Below are 13,292 nucleotides of genomic sequence, written 5' to 3' on the forward strand. Positions count from 1 at the left end.
GCACTGAGCTCCAGTCCTTAGTGCTCAAAGTGAGGTCACACAGCAGTGTGACCCTGGGGATTGTTACGGATACAGGCTTGGGCCTGCCCAGACCCACTGAGTCAGAATCTGAATTTTACAGGATGAGTTTGTAAAGCCCGCTCTGTCCTGTGTGCTGGGCGCCATGGAGAGAGATCAGAAATCAGCTGGTGCTTCTAGCCTTCAGCCAGACTCTGGCCTGTCCCTGTGCTGGATGTGAGGGTTGGTGCTCAGATGGCCTCAAGGGACAGCCTCCTAGAAGAGGGGGACGGTGAGCTGCCTCAGGTGCACGTAGCATCCAGGGAGGTGAAATAGGGATTTTTGAACACAAGGTGTGTGTCCTGGTCTAGGACCAGGCAGACACTGCACACTGCCCACTGGCAGGGGTTAGAGGGAACAGCGGGATGCCAGGGCTCAGATCTCACGGCTAATAGCAGAGGAGACTGGAGATGGAGTCTGGCCTGGTCTAGAAGGTACCATGTGTTTCTTATACCAAGGACTTGCTCTCCTACCCTAGCATGGACTGTTCTAGGGAAGTGAAGTGGGGTTTGGGAGGTGGGAGGCTACTCGGGAGTCCTTACTTGGCTTCGCTGGCTCCTTGTGGAGACCCTGGACTCAGACGAGCAGTTCTGGGTGTACTGGGAGCCCTCACAGGTTGATAAGATGTTGGGGAAGCGGTTGAAACAGGTAAAAAGCCATAGGCCAGGCAGAGGTGGGGGGCTGGGTAGTAAGGCCTGGTGGCCGAGGGCCTTGGCCAGGTCGGGTCCGCATAGTGTGCCCCCAGGGGCCAGCAGGGGCTGGCCAGGGCCCGAGCCCATATGCAAGGCAGGCAAAGGGGTTAAAAATGAGCACCGCACTAAAGACATCCCCACAACCAGAGAATTGGCAATGTCCTTGACCTTTCAGCAGAAGCCAGACCTACTGACTCGGCAACTGGAAGATTAGGTCCAGCTCACTGGTTGAGAAGGAAAATGGTGCGGAGGGGCTGCCCCATCCCAGCACCTGGGGTGAGGCTGAAGGAGCGGGGCCTGCAGTCAGCCTCATGCTGCACAGACGCTCCCTTCCAGAAGCTCTGCCCAGCCTGGTGAGGGGTACTTAGCACAAGAGGAGAACATGCTGAGCCCCAGGGCTGTGGAAAGCCATGCAACACCCATGTTTTGCTGTGCTGTGTTGAGACCTCCCCGGCCTGTTCTCTTCCTGTGGCCGCCAGGCCATGGTCACTCAGGCAATCACAGGAGAGCCACAGCCCAGCTCAGCCAGGGCCCAGGCAAGGGGGCCCCCGGGGGCCCCAGGAAGGCCCCTGCCCTTGCAGGCAGGAAGCCTCGGGCTGTCTCTGAGTTGGGAAGGGCCAAGGCCACTGCTTGTCTGGCTGTCACAGCTCTGGGTGGACAGAAGCCCAGCATGAGAACAACCGTGGGAGACTGTGCCCCAAACAGACAAATGCCCAGGAGAGTTAGGAGGAAGGCCTCCAGGCCTCTCACGGAGGAGCCGGCAGAGGGAGCCCATGGACCAGCCCTGTCTGGCCATGGGCCATCCATGCGAGGCAGAGGCCAAAGTTGCAGGGGAGAGTGCCCGAGACCCCCACGGAGGGGGCTGTTGCCTCCCCTGCGCAGGATCCCCCCTCCCTGAGCTGTGCAGGGGGGAGCAGAGCGGGCCTCTTGGCCTCTATCATGTGACAGATACCCACCAGGCCCCTGCGGCTTCCAACATCCTGTGGGCGGCCTGGTTTCAGACGCCTTCGCTGCACCTCCCAGCCATGGCTACGGTGCGCGCTCTGATGGCCTGGAGCCTCAGCAGGCTTCTCGAGGGCAAGGTCCATTCGTCTCCCCCGGCACCTGGCAAGCTGCGGGGGCCTCTGAAGGCACTGCTGGAAGGGAGGCAGGGAGGGGGGCACAGAAGGGTATCATTGCACAGAATACTTCTCATCTGCCACCTCAGTTCCCTCTGCTCCCCTCTCTTCCATCACCTGCACAGAGCTCTGGAGAACAGGTTGATAGAAGCACACGGCCCCTCTCACTGCCCTTTATCCACAAGCTGCCGCATCATCTGAACCCATTACCCTCCTGTTCTACAACAATTAATGGCTCCCAGTCTTCTGAACCCATTACCCTCCTGTTCTACAACCATTAATGGCTCCCAGTTGGTTTGCTTAGGAAAACTGAGGCACCCATCCCTTGGCTGCCACCTTGTCTCCATGGCTCCACATTAAGGGGCTTGCTCCCTGCCACTGGAGGATGTCCTGTACTTTTCCTCTGTTGTCATGCTTCTCCTGTTGTCCATTCTGGACATGCCCTTCCCCCTCACTCCTTTGCTCTCAGTGCCGCCCACGTGCTGAGGACCATCTCCGGGGCCAGAGGGAACTGCCACACTCTGCTGTTTCAAGGTGCCGCCGGCCTGCCTTTGGGAAGACACTGTGGGGTACAGCTGGGTTGCAGCTGCCTGCTGGGTGCTAGAGAGAGGAAAGCATGGGGATTAGACAGGATGACGAGGGCCATGGCCACAGCAGAGTGTGCCAGCCTGGAAGTGAGAGGACTCTGCTCCAGCGGCCAGCTTCCTGCTGTGTGGCCTTGGGCAAGTCACTGAACGTCCCTGCAGCCAGTCTAGTTTCCCTAGCACCCCCCAAAAGCAAAGGTCTGCTGCTGGTGAGACTGTTTTCCTCTGGGACCTTGGCTGGACCTCACTTTCGAGCATGACGACTGCAGGTGTCCTCAAATCCAGATCCTGGAGGCACCCCCTGCCTCTCTAACTTATAGGGTGGTAACAGAGCCAATCCGGGCAGCCGCGGCTCATTGATTTGTCTGAGAGGCTGTTGGCTTTTGAAATCAGACAGGAAGGAGGGTTGAGGTGGAGCCCGGCACAGGAAGAGGTGAGGAGCCCCAGCTGCCGTGACAGCCGGTGGGCTTGCGGGACTGCAGGAGCTGGCAGGCTGCACGGTCAGCGCCTCCCCAGCCCTTGCCACGGGACCTTGCTCCTGCCTTGCACAGATCCTGAGGGCTCGTGGCCCAGCTGACCTGCCACAGAGAATCCCAGGACACCCCCTCCACCACGCAGCTGCCTCTGTCCACTGGAGCAGGGCTGAGCCTGGGAGCACCAGGATGGAGCACCCCCAGCCCCCCAGTCTTGACATCCCTAGGACAACGAAGCCCATAGGGTAAGTCAAGCCCAGGCTGGTTCAGTACAGGATGGGGGAGGAGAAGAGACTGCTGGCAGGAAGGACCGTGACTTTTAGGGCCTGAGCTGCTCTCGGGGGCAGTGGGTGCTGAGAAGATGTTCCATGGGTGCTGGGAGCTGCTGAGCAGGACTAGGTCACCGTGTGGAATAAACAAACATGTGCCCAAGGACAGCCCACGATGGGCCAAGGGGACAAAGCCCAGCTCCCCAGGCACCAGTGATGGGCTAGAAGGACCAGGAAGTAACCAGAAAGGCAGGCAGACAGAAGGGAGGTTGAGTGGTACAGCCCAGGAGTGCAACCTGGAATCTGCAGACCCAGGCTCCATTCCTGGCATCCCCCTTCCACCTGTAAGATGGGGGTGACAGTACCAGACCTGCTCCAGGGTCCTGAGGGCCAAGGGCAGGCAGTGCAGGCCGGCTGGGGTCCAGCACAAACGCCACCCCCATGCGGGGTGAGCAGCCCTGGGGGGTCTCTTCCAGCCACACCTCTGGATGGGGATGAGGCTCGTCATTCTGAGAGACAGTAACCACAGAGGCCTTCTCAGAAGAGGTGCCACTGAGCTGCGCCAGGGATGGCTGCTGGCTGTGGGGTCCTCCCCATGGCCAGGCTCCTGGGTTCTCAGGGCTCTTCTGGGTCTCCTTAATGGGGGCAAGGCTTTCCCTGAGCTGGGGTCTCACTCCTGGCCATCACAGGCCACCCTGTGGCTGGCTCCCAGGTGGGGGTATAGGCTGGCTGCCCCTCCTCTGTCCCAGGGGCAGTGCAGTGGCAGGAGGGCCGTGTCCTGCGGCAAAAGGCACAACTTCCTCCCACCTCTGGGAAAGGATGTTTGGTTTCCAGTGGTCTGTAGCCATGGACCTGGGCTACGTCAAGGGGGCTGAGAACTACGCTCTTGGGCCTTGGGAGGCACAGTGGGGGCAGGGAGTCGGAAAAGAGGAGCACCCAAGAGGCTGTGGCCTGAGGGAAGGGCAGCTCAGGCAGGTCAGCCATGTGGGGCGCTTACAGCCGTGGAGTGCAGGTGGGCAGAGAGAGGCTGGCTGTCATGCACAGGCCACAGCTCGCTACAACTAAGGCCCTGGGGAGGGAGCGCAGGACAAGGCAGGACCTGTTGGCAGAGCGATCAGTAAATCAGGACCTGTGTCTTCTCAGGGAAGAGACAGAAGCTCAGCTGTCGCAGGGTCTGAGTGACAGCAACACCAGAGAGCACAGGTCCTGCGCTGTGTCCTACCCCACAGACGAGGTCTGGAGGATGCATGGGCAAAGGGAAGCTGTCCTCTGGGGGAGAGGCAGTGGGCCCCAGGCATCTATCTGTCCTGGCCCTGCCCATGACAGCTCAGAGCTTCTCATACTGACCGACTTCTGGCCTTCAGATTCCCAAGGCAGCCCAAGGCCCACCCGCCCTCTGTCTTCCCGCCTTGTGGCTGGCGGGGCCTCCTTCCACTCTCACTAGAGTGTGTCTACACTGGGCAGGACCTTTCTGACTGTCCCTGGTGGACATGTGGCCACCAGATAACACTCCACTCAGAGGCCTGGGGCAAGTTCCACCCTGCAGGGCAGCATCTGGGCTACACATAGGGCCTGTTCACACAAGCAGTCAGGTAGCTGTCCCATGGGTGGAGCTCTCTCATCAGCCTCCGATGTTGGCCCTGGGTTTTAAAGATTGTATTTACTTATTTGACAGAAAGAGAGAGCGCGCGCACAAACAGGGGGAACGGCAGAGGGAGAAGGAGAAGCAGGTTCCCCAGTGAGCAAGGAGCCCGATGCAGGACTCAATCCCAGGACCCTGAGATCACGACCTGAGCCGAAGGCAGATACTTAACCAACTGAGCCACCCAGGCACCCCGGCCCTGGGTTTTAAGGTATAAGTATATCCCATGTAACATTTGGGATATACCTATAGTGAAAGAACAGTTGTTTATCTGAAATTCAAATTTTCCTGGGTGCCCTGTATCTTAATTTGCTAAATCCGGCACCTCCAGGCCTGAGGTCGGCAGAGCAAGAAAGACAGGTGACGGATTCAGAGGAAGTGTTGGTTTCCAACATGGAGAGGTTGATGGGATTGCGTGGTGGGGGCGGGGGGAACCTCACCCCTCCCACCTTCCCAGGCACACTCGGTCTTGTCTCCTGTCCCCTCACTCTTGCCTGCTGTTGTCCTTCCTCTGTCACTTGCCCAGCCTCTCTGGTCTAGCGGTTCTCAATTCTGGCTGCTCCTTACAATCACTCATGTAGCTTTAAACTACGAACGTGCTGAGGCCCTACCTCACACCAAATACATCTCTAGGTGTTTGGGCTAAGCAGTCGCTTTTTAAAAATAGTGCTCCATAGAAGGACCATATGATTCAGCAATTCCGCCGCTGAGTACGTAGATAGCCCAGAGAACTGAAAGCAGGGACTTGAACAGATATTTGTACACCCATATCCACAGCAGCATCTATTCACAAGAGAAAAGAGGCGGAAACAACCCAAATGTCCATCAATGGATGAATGAATACACAAAATGTGGTCTATCTATACAACGGAATATTATGTAGCTTTAAAAAGGAATGAAATGTTTATATATGTTAAAACACCGATGAACCTGAAAAATATCACACTTGGTGAAGGAAGCCAGACACAAAAGGACACATGCTATACAATTTCACTTATATGAGGTCCCTAGTGTAGTCAGATTCATAACGACAAAAAGTAGAAGGGTGGGTGCCAGGGGCTGGGTGGAGGGAGATGGCAAGTTAGTGCTTAAGAGGGGCAGAGTTCCTGTTTGGGCGATGAGAAAGTCACAGCATTGTAAATGTACTTAGTGCCACTGGATTGTACACTTAAAAAATGGTTAAAATGGCAATTTTTATACAGTGCATATTTTAATAAAAAATTTAATTAAAAAAATAGTGTTCCAGACACTGTCCTGCCAGAGCGGAGAAGCACTGAGCCTGGCCCTTCTTCACCATGGTCCCCTCATGCTCCCGGCCACCACCGCCCCGCCCCAGCAGCAGCCGTCTGTCACCCGTGGGCGCCTCTGGAGTCCAGCCCTGGGCTGTGCCCTGACATCACCCACACCAAGAGCCAGGCAGAGGCCCTAGCGTCCTGGCCTCATGCACTAAAAGGCCACAATAACAGCGCTTCCTTTGGGTTAGGCACATTTGCATTTGTAGATGGCTGCTAGCATAACTGTTTTTAAATTGGGCTATAACTTACAGATGGTAAAGAGAACCCCATGGATTTTCACGTATGTACACACCTGTGCGTCCGTACCCATCAACCATCATGCTGATCACCCAGATCAATGTGTGGAGATTTCCAGTGCCCCAGAACTCCCATAGGCCCCCGCAATCGGAACCCATCCCAAGAGCAGCCACTATTTTGACTCCGAAGGCCTCAGATAGGTTGGGCCTGACATTGAACTCCCCGTAAGTGGAATCACTGAGTATGTTTCTCATTTCTCTCACTCCGTACGCCTGCAAGAGTCAGCATACTGTTGAGTGTGACTTGATTGTATGAATGTACCAAAAAAAAAAGGAATCCCATTCTATTGTTGATGGGTATTGGCTGTTTCTACTTTTTTGGACACTATGAATAAAGCTGCTAGAATATTCTGATACAATGTTTTAATGGATATAAACACTCCTTTCTGTTGCGTATATACATACCCAAGCAGGGAATTGCTGGATCACAAAAGTAGGCATATTTAGTCTTATCACTACCAAACATTTTTCCAAAGTGATTTTAAATTTGCATTTCTCTGATAAGTAAGGATATATATTTTTTCACTATTTTTAAAATTTTTCTTTTTAGGGGGGGAGGGTCAGGGGGAGAGGGAGAGAGTCTTAAGCAGGCTCCACACCCAGCACAGAGCCCGATGCGGAGCTCGATCTCACGACCCTGAGATGATGACCTGAGCCGAAATCAAGAGTCTAATGCTTAACCAACTGAGCCACCCAGGCGCCCCTCTGATGACCAAGGATATTATCTTTTGTGACGTATCTTCAATTTTTTGGCTCGTTTTTAACTGGGCTGTCTCTTACTGATTTTTAAATGTATTGGAGACATCTCCTAGTCCACAGTTTGGTTTCTCACCCTTTTAAAACTGTCTTCTGTTGAACAGATACCCCTCATTTCAATGCATCCCCATATATCACTCTTTTCTTTCATGGTTAGCCTTCTGTGCTCCATCTAGTCTTTACCTAGTTCGAGCTCCTGCAAGTATTCTGTAGTTTTTCTAAAGGCTTGGCTGTCTTATCATTCACATTTAAATCTATGATCCCGTGTGAATTACTTTTTGTGCATGGTGGGAGGGAGGGTGGTTAAGGTCCATTTTCCTGTAAGAATATCTCATCGGAGCAGCACGATTTGATAGAAAGACTGTCCTTTCTCCGCTGAACTGCAGCGGAGCCCTTGCTGTACGTCTGCTGACCGTACACGTGTGGGTCTGTTTCTGGAAGCTCTGTTGTGCTGCTCTCTTTGTCTGCCCTGTGCCAATACCCACAGCTCTAGACTAAGCCTTCATATGGTGTAGTGTAAGTCGTCTAGCTTTGTTCTTCGTTTTCAAAATGATTTGGGCTCGTCCAGATCGTTTGCTTTACATATATATTTTATTTTATTATTTTTTTTATAAAGATGTTATTTATTTATTCAACAGAGATAGAGACAGCCAGCGAGAGAGGGAACACAAGCAGGGGGAGTGGGAGAGGAAGAAGCAGGCTCATAGAGGAAGAGCCTGATGTGGGGCTCGATCCCATAACGCCAGGATCACGCCCTGAGCCGGAGGCAGACGCTTAACCGCTGTGCCACCCAGGCGCCCCGGCTTTACATATATATTTTAGAATCAGCTTCCCAATTTCTACCCTTCCTTCCTCACCGGAAAAGCTTGCTGGAATTCTGATTAAGAAGTCATTCAATTTACAGATCAATTTGGGAAGAACTGACATTTTAACAATATTAAGTCTTCCAAACCATGAATATGGTAGATCCCTCCTTTAGGTTTTCTTTATTTCTCTTAGTATTGTTTTGTAGTTTTCAGTGTGGAGGCCTTGCAAATTTTTTGCTAAATTTAGTCTTAGACATTTGCTTTTAAAATATTTCAAAATTTTACTTTCAATTTCATTATTGCTAATAAGCAGAAATATATATGAGCTTTTTATGCATGATCTTTAATATATGATCTTGTGTTCAGAAACCCTGCTAAGTTCATGTATTAGTTCTAATCAGTTGTAGATTCTTTTGGATTTTCAATGTACACAATCATGTCAACTGTGACTAGTGACAGTTTTTCTTTCCTTTTCCAATCCTGATACCTTTTATTCTTTCATTTTCCCTAATGCACTAGCACCTAATTAAAAAATGAAATGAAACAAAACATCAACCAGAAAAGGTTACTACTCCCAGGGAATGAAAATGAAGTATACACTTTACTCGCTTTTATATCATTTAAGTGTTTTTAATGAGCATGAATTACTTTTATAATTCTGTAAGCAATCTAGTTAAATGAGATGGGGAAGCAATAAATGTTTGTTAGCAAAATCTAAGCAATTGAAATTTACAAAGTAGGGGTGCCTGGCTGGCTCAGTTGGTAGAGCATGCAACTCTTGTTCTCAGGGTCGTGAGTTCAAGCCTCACATTGGGCATGGAGCCTACGTTAAAAAAAAAAAGAAAGAAAGAAAGAAAAGAAAACAGATTTACAAAAAAAACAATTTCTTAATCACACTGTCTTATTATTTCCAGCTTTTGGCTTATATGGCCAGGCAAAAATGGGATCTGATTACTACCCGCCCCCCCCAAAAGGTATTCTAATTCCCCATACCTTAATTTTTTTCCACATAAAAATACACTATAAAATATCCAGGAAGCTCAACAAATTCCAGATGAGATTAACTCAAAGAGACCCGTACTAAGACACGTTATAACCAAACTTTCAGAAGACAAAGACAAAAAGGAAATGTTAAAATCAGCAAGACATGGGGCGCCTGGGTGGCACAGCGGTTAAGCGTCTGCCTTCGGCTCAGGGCGTGATCCCGGCGTTATGGGATCGAGCCCCACATCAGGCTCCTCTGCTATGAGCCTGCTTCTTCCTCTCCCACTCCCCCTGCTTGTGTTTCCCTCTCTCGCTGGCTGTCTCTATCTCTGTTGAATAAATAAATAAAATCTTAAAAAAAAAAAAAAGATTAGCAGACTTCACAGAAAAAAAAAACTAGTGCACAAGCTAGTATTATTGTAACTTTGGTTTATAACTCCAAATTTTGTTTCTACATAATTTAAGAAACTAAAGAAGGGGCACCTGGCTGGCTCAGTTGGTAGAGCATGTGACTCTTGATCTCGGGGTTGTGAGTTTGAACCCTACAATGGGTGTACAGATTACATAAAAAATTTTTTTTTAATTAAAGAAAAGAGACTAAAGAATTTTTAAAAATCATTAAATTATGTTTGGGGGCACACAGTGTATAAAGATGTAACACTGTGACATCAATAACCAAAAGGGGTCAGACGGAGTGGTAAAAGAGCAAAGTCTGTGCATGTTGTGAAGTTAGGCCAGAATAAATTCAAAGTGGACAAAAGACTTAAGTGTGAGACAGGAAACCACCGAAATCCTAGAGGAAAACACAGGTAGAAACCTCCTTAACCTTGGTCGTAGCAACTTCGTACTAGACCCATCACCAGAGGCAAGGGAACAAAACCACAAATGAACTATTGGGACTTCATCAAGATAATAACTTCTGCGCAGCAAAGGAAACAGTCAACAAAACTAAAAGGCAGACTATGGAATGGGAGAAGATATTTGCAAATGTCATATCTGATAAAGGATTAGTATCTAAAATCTATAAAGAACTTATTAAACTCAACACCCACAAAACAAATAATGCAGTTAAGAAATGGGCAGAAGACATGAGTAGACACTTTCCCAAAGGAAGACATGCAGATGGCTCACAGACACATGAAAAGACGCTCCACGTCACTCACCATCAGGGAAATACCAATCAAAACCACAATGAGACATCACCTCACACCTGTCAGAGTGGCTAAAATTAACAATACAGGAAACAACAGATGTTGGCGAGGATGTGGAGAAAGGGGAGCCCTCTTGCATTGTTGGTGGGAATGCAAACTGGTGCAGCCGCTCCAAAAAACAGTATGGAGCTTCCTGAAAAAGTTAAAAATAGAGCTACCCCACATCCAGCAACTGCACTACTAGGTGTGTATCCAAAGGACATAAAAATACAGATTTCAAGGGGTACATGCACCCAAATGTTTATAGCAGATTATCAACAATAGCCAAACTATGGAAAGAGCCCAAATGTCCATCAGCTGATGAGTGGATAAAGAAGACGTGGTGTGTGTGTGTACACACACACATACACAGGACTATTACTCAGCCATCAAAAAGAACGAAATCTTGCCATTTGCAAAGACGTGGATGGAGCTAGAGAGTATCATGCTAAGTGAAATAAGTCAGAGAAAGAAAAACACCACACAATTTCACTCATATGTGGAATTTAAGAAACAAAACAGATGAACATATGGAAAGGGGTGGGAAGAGAGAGGGGGAAACAAATTATAAGAGATTCTTAATGATAGAGAACAAACTGAGGGTTGATGGAGGTGGGTGGGGAATGGGCTAGATGGGCAATGGGTATTAAGGAGGGCTCTTGTCTGGTTTTTTTTTAAAGATTTTATTTATTTATTTGGCAGAGAGAGAGAGAGAGAGCACAAGCAGGGGGAATGGCAGGCAGAGGGAGAGGGAGAAGAAGGCTCCCCGTGGAGCAGGGAGCTCAATCCCAGGACCCTAGGATTGTGACCTGAGCCAAAGGCTTAACCAAGTGAGCCACCCAGGAACCTCTTCCTAACTCATTCTATGAGGTCAGGTCTACCAAAGCCAAAGACATTACAAGAAAAGAAAACTATGGACTAATATTCCTTATGAACATTAATGCAAAAATCCTCAACAAAAAACAAATTTCAGGAATTTAAAAAATTTAATCATTTAATAAATTCAGGAATTTATTCCTGGAATGCAACGATGAGTCAACATAGGAAAATCAATCAATGTAATGTAGATAAACAGAATAAAGGAAAGAAACCACATGATCATCTCAACTGTTGCAGAAAAAGCATTTGACAAAATTGAATGTCCTTTCTTTTTTTTCCTTAAAGATCTTATTTATTTATTTGAGAGTGAGAAAGAGAGAGCACACGTGGGGAATAGGGAGAAACAGACTCCCCACTGAGCAAGAAGCTTAATGCAGGCTCAATCCCAGGACCCCGGGATCATGACCTGAGCCAAAGGCAGACACTCAGCCAACTGAGCCACCCAAGTGCCCCTAAATATCCTTTTATGATAAAAACACACAAGAGGGGGCACCTGGCTGACTCAGCCATAAGAGCTTGTGACTTGATCTCAGGGTCATTAGTTTGAGCCCCACATTGGGTGCAGAGATTACTTAAATAAACTTAAAAAAAAAAAAAAGCAACTGTGGGGCTTCTGGGTGGCTCAGCTGGTTTAAGTGTCTGGCTCTTGATTTCATCTCTGGTCACGATCTCCAGGTCCTGGAATTGAGCCCCACATCAGGCTCCCCGCTCAGTGGAGAGTCTGCTTGTCTCCCTCTCCCTCTGTCCCTTCCCCACTCGTGCTCACTCTCTCTAAAATAAGTAAAGAAATCTTAAAAAAAAACAACTCAACAAACTAGGAACAGGAGGAATCTACTTCCACATGATAAAAGCTGTATGTGAAAAACCCACAGAGAACATCACACTCAATGGTGAAAGTCTAAGAGCATTTCCTCTAAGATCAGGAGTAAGATATAGATACCTGCTTTTACCATTTCTATTCAACATAGTGGTGGAAATTCTAGCTAGAGCAACTAGGCAAGAAAAGAAATAAAAGGTATCCAAATTGGAAAGGAAGAATTAAAATCATCTCTGCTTGCAGATGATATGATCTTTTACAAAACAATTGTTAGAACTAATAAGTTAATTCAGCAAAGCAGCAGAATACAAAGTCAACACACAAATAGAAATTGTATGTTTATATGCAAACAATGAACACTCTGAAAAGGAAATTACAAAAACAACTCCATTCACAATAGCTTCAAAAATAATAAAACACTTAGGAATTAATTTAACCAAGGAGGTGAAAGACTTGCACAATGAAAGTGACAAAACATTGCTGAAAGAAATTAAAGAAATACATTAATGGAAACACATCCCATGTTCATGGATTGGAAGACTTAATATTATTAAAATGTCCATACTACCCAAAGCTATCTACAGATCAAATGCAATTCTATTAAAATCTCAATAACATTTTCTGCAGAAATAGAAAAACCCATCCTAAAATTTGTATGGAATCTTAAGGGACTCCGAACAGCCAAAACAGTCTTGAAAAAGAACAAAACTAGAGGACTCACACTTCTTAATTTCGAAATCACTACAAAGCTACAGTAATCAAGATATTGTGGTACCGGCACAGAAACAGACATAGAAACCAACAGAACTGAATAGAGAGCACAGAATCAAACCCTCACTTATATGGTAAAAAGGTTTTTGACTAGGGTGCCATGGCCGTACAATGAGGAAAGGACAGTCTTTTCAACAGACGGTGCTGTGAAAATTGGACATCCACATGCAAAAGCATGAAGTTGAACCCTTACTTATCTTATCTAATACCATATACAAAACTAAGCTCCAAAACGATCAAGGACCTAAATGTAAGACCCAAAACAATAAAATTCTTAGCAGAAAACAGCACAAATCTTCATGCATGGGATTTGGCGATTATTTCTTGGATGTGACACCAAAGGTATAGGTATATATAGGTAACAGAAGAGACCTGCTCACTAAGTGTGGTGGGAAGCCCCTGGAGGGAGTGACATGAGAAAGTCCCTCCATGGGCTTCATGAGAATTGGACACTGGTACATCAAAAGACACTACCCACAGAGTAAAAGGGAACCTACAGGATGGGAGAAAATATTTGCAAATCATATATCTGATAAGGGATTAATATCTGGAATATATAGAGAACTCTTACAACTCAACAACAAAAAAACAACCAGACATAAAAATGGGCAAAGGATTTCAATAAACATTCTCCCAAAGAAGATATGCAACTAGGCATTAAGC

At 47.9% G+C, this 13,292-nt stretch overlaps 1 protein-coding gene and 1 long non-coding RNA gene across 11 annotated transcripts in view; one reads left to right on the forward strand and one right to left on the reverse strand.

Annotated features, from left to right (window-relative positions):
* Window positions 1-130: 130 nt before the first annotated feature.
* Window positions 131-2,730, reverse strand: LOC117804183. The gene is made up of 3 exons (XR_004628523.1): window positions 2,204-2,730; window positions 1,706-1,882; window positions 131-273 (listed from the first exon to the last, which is right to left on the reverse strand). It is a non-coding gene; the product is annotated as an uncharacterized LOC117804183 (long non-coding RNA).
* Window positions 2,731-2,841: 111 nt separating this feature from the next.
* The window catches only part of NLRC3 (NLR family CARD domain containing 3), a 36,456-nt gene continuing 26,005 nt past the window's right edge, over window positions 2,842-13,292 (forward strand). For 5 of the 10 annotated variants that reach the window (XM_019805605.2, XM_011231940.3, XM_019805606.2 and 2 more), the window contains exon 1: window positions 2,843-3,169. The gene's annotated coding sequence lies outside the window, so the exon portion shown is untranslated. Of the gene's footprint in view, window positions 3,170-13,292 lie in introns of all 10 variants that reach the window. The other 5 variants (XM_011231942.3, XM_019805607.2, XM_011231944.3 and 2 more) reach the window with 3 other exon arrangements.

The sequence above is a fragment of the Ailuropoda melanoleuca genome, chromosome 10, assembly GCF_002007445.2.
Source record: "Ailuropoda melanoleuca isolate Jingjing chromosome 10, ASM200744v2, whole genome shotgun sequence".
Lineage (NCBI taxonomy): Eukaryota > Metazoa > Chordata > Mammalia > Carnivora > Ursidae > Ailuropoda > Ailuropoda melanoleuca.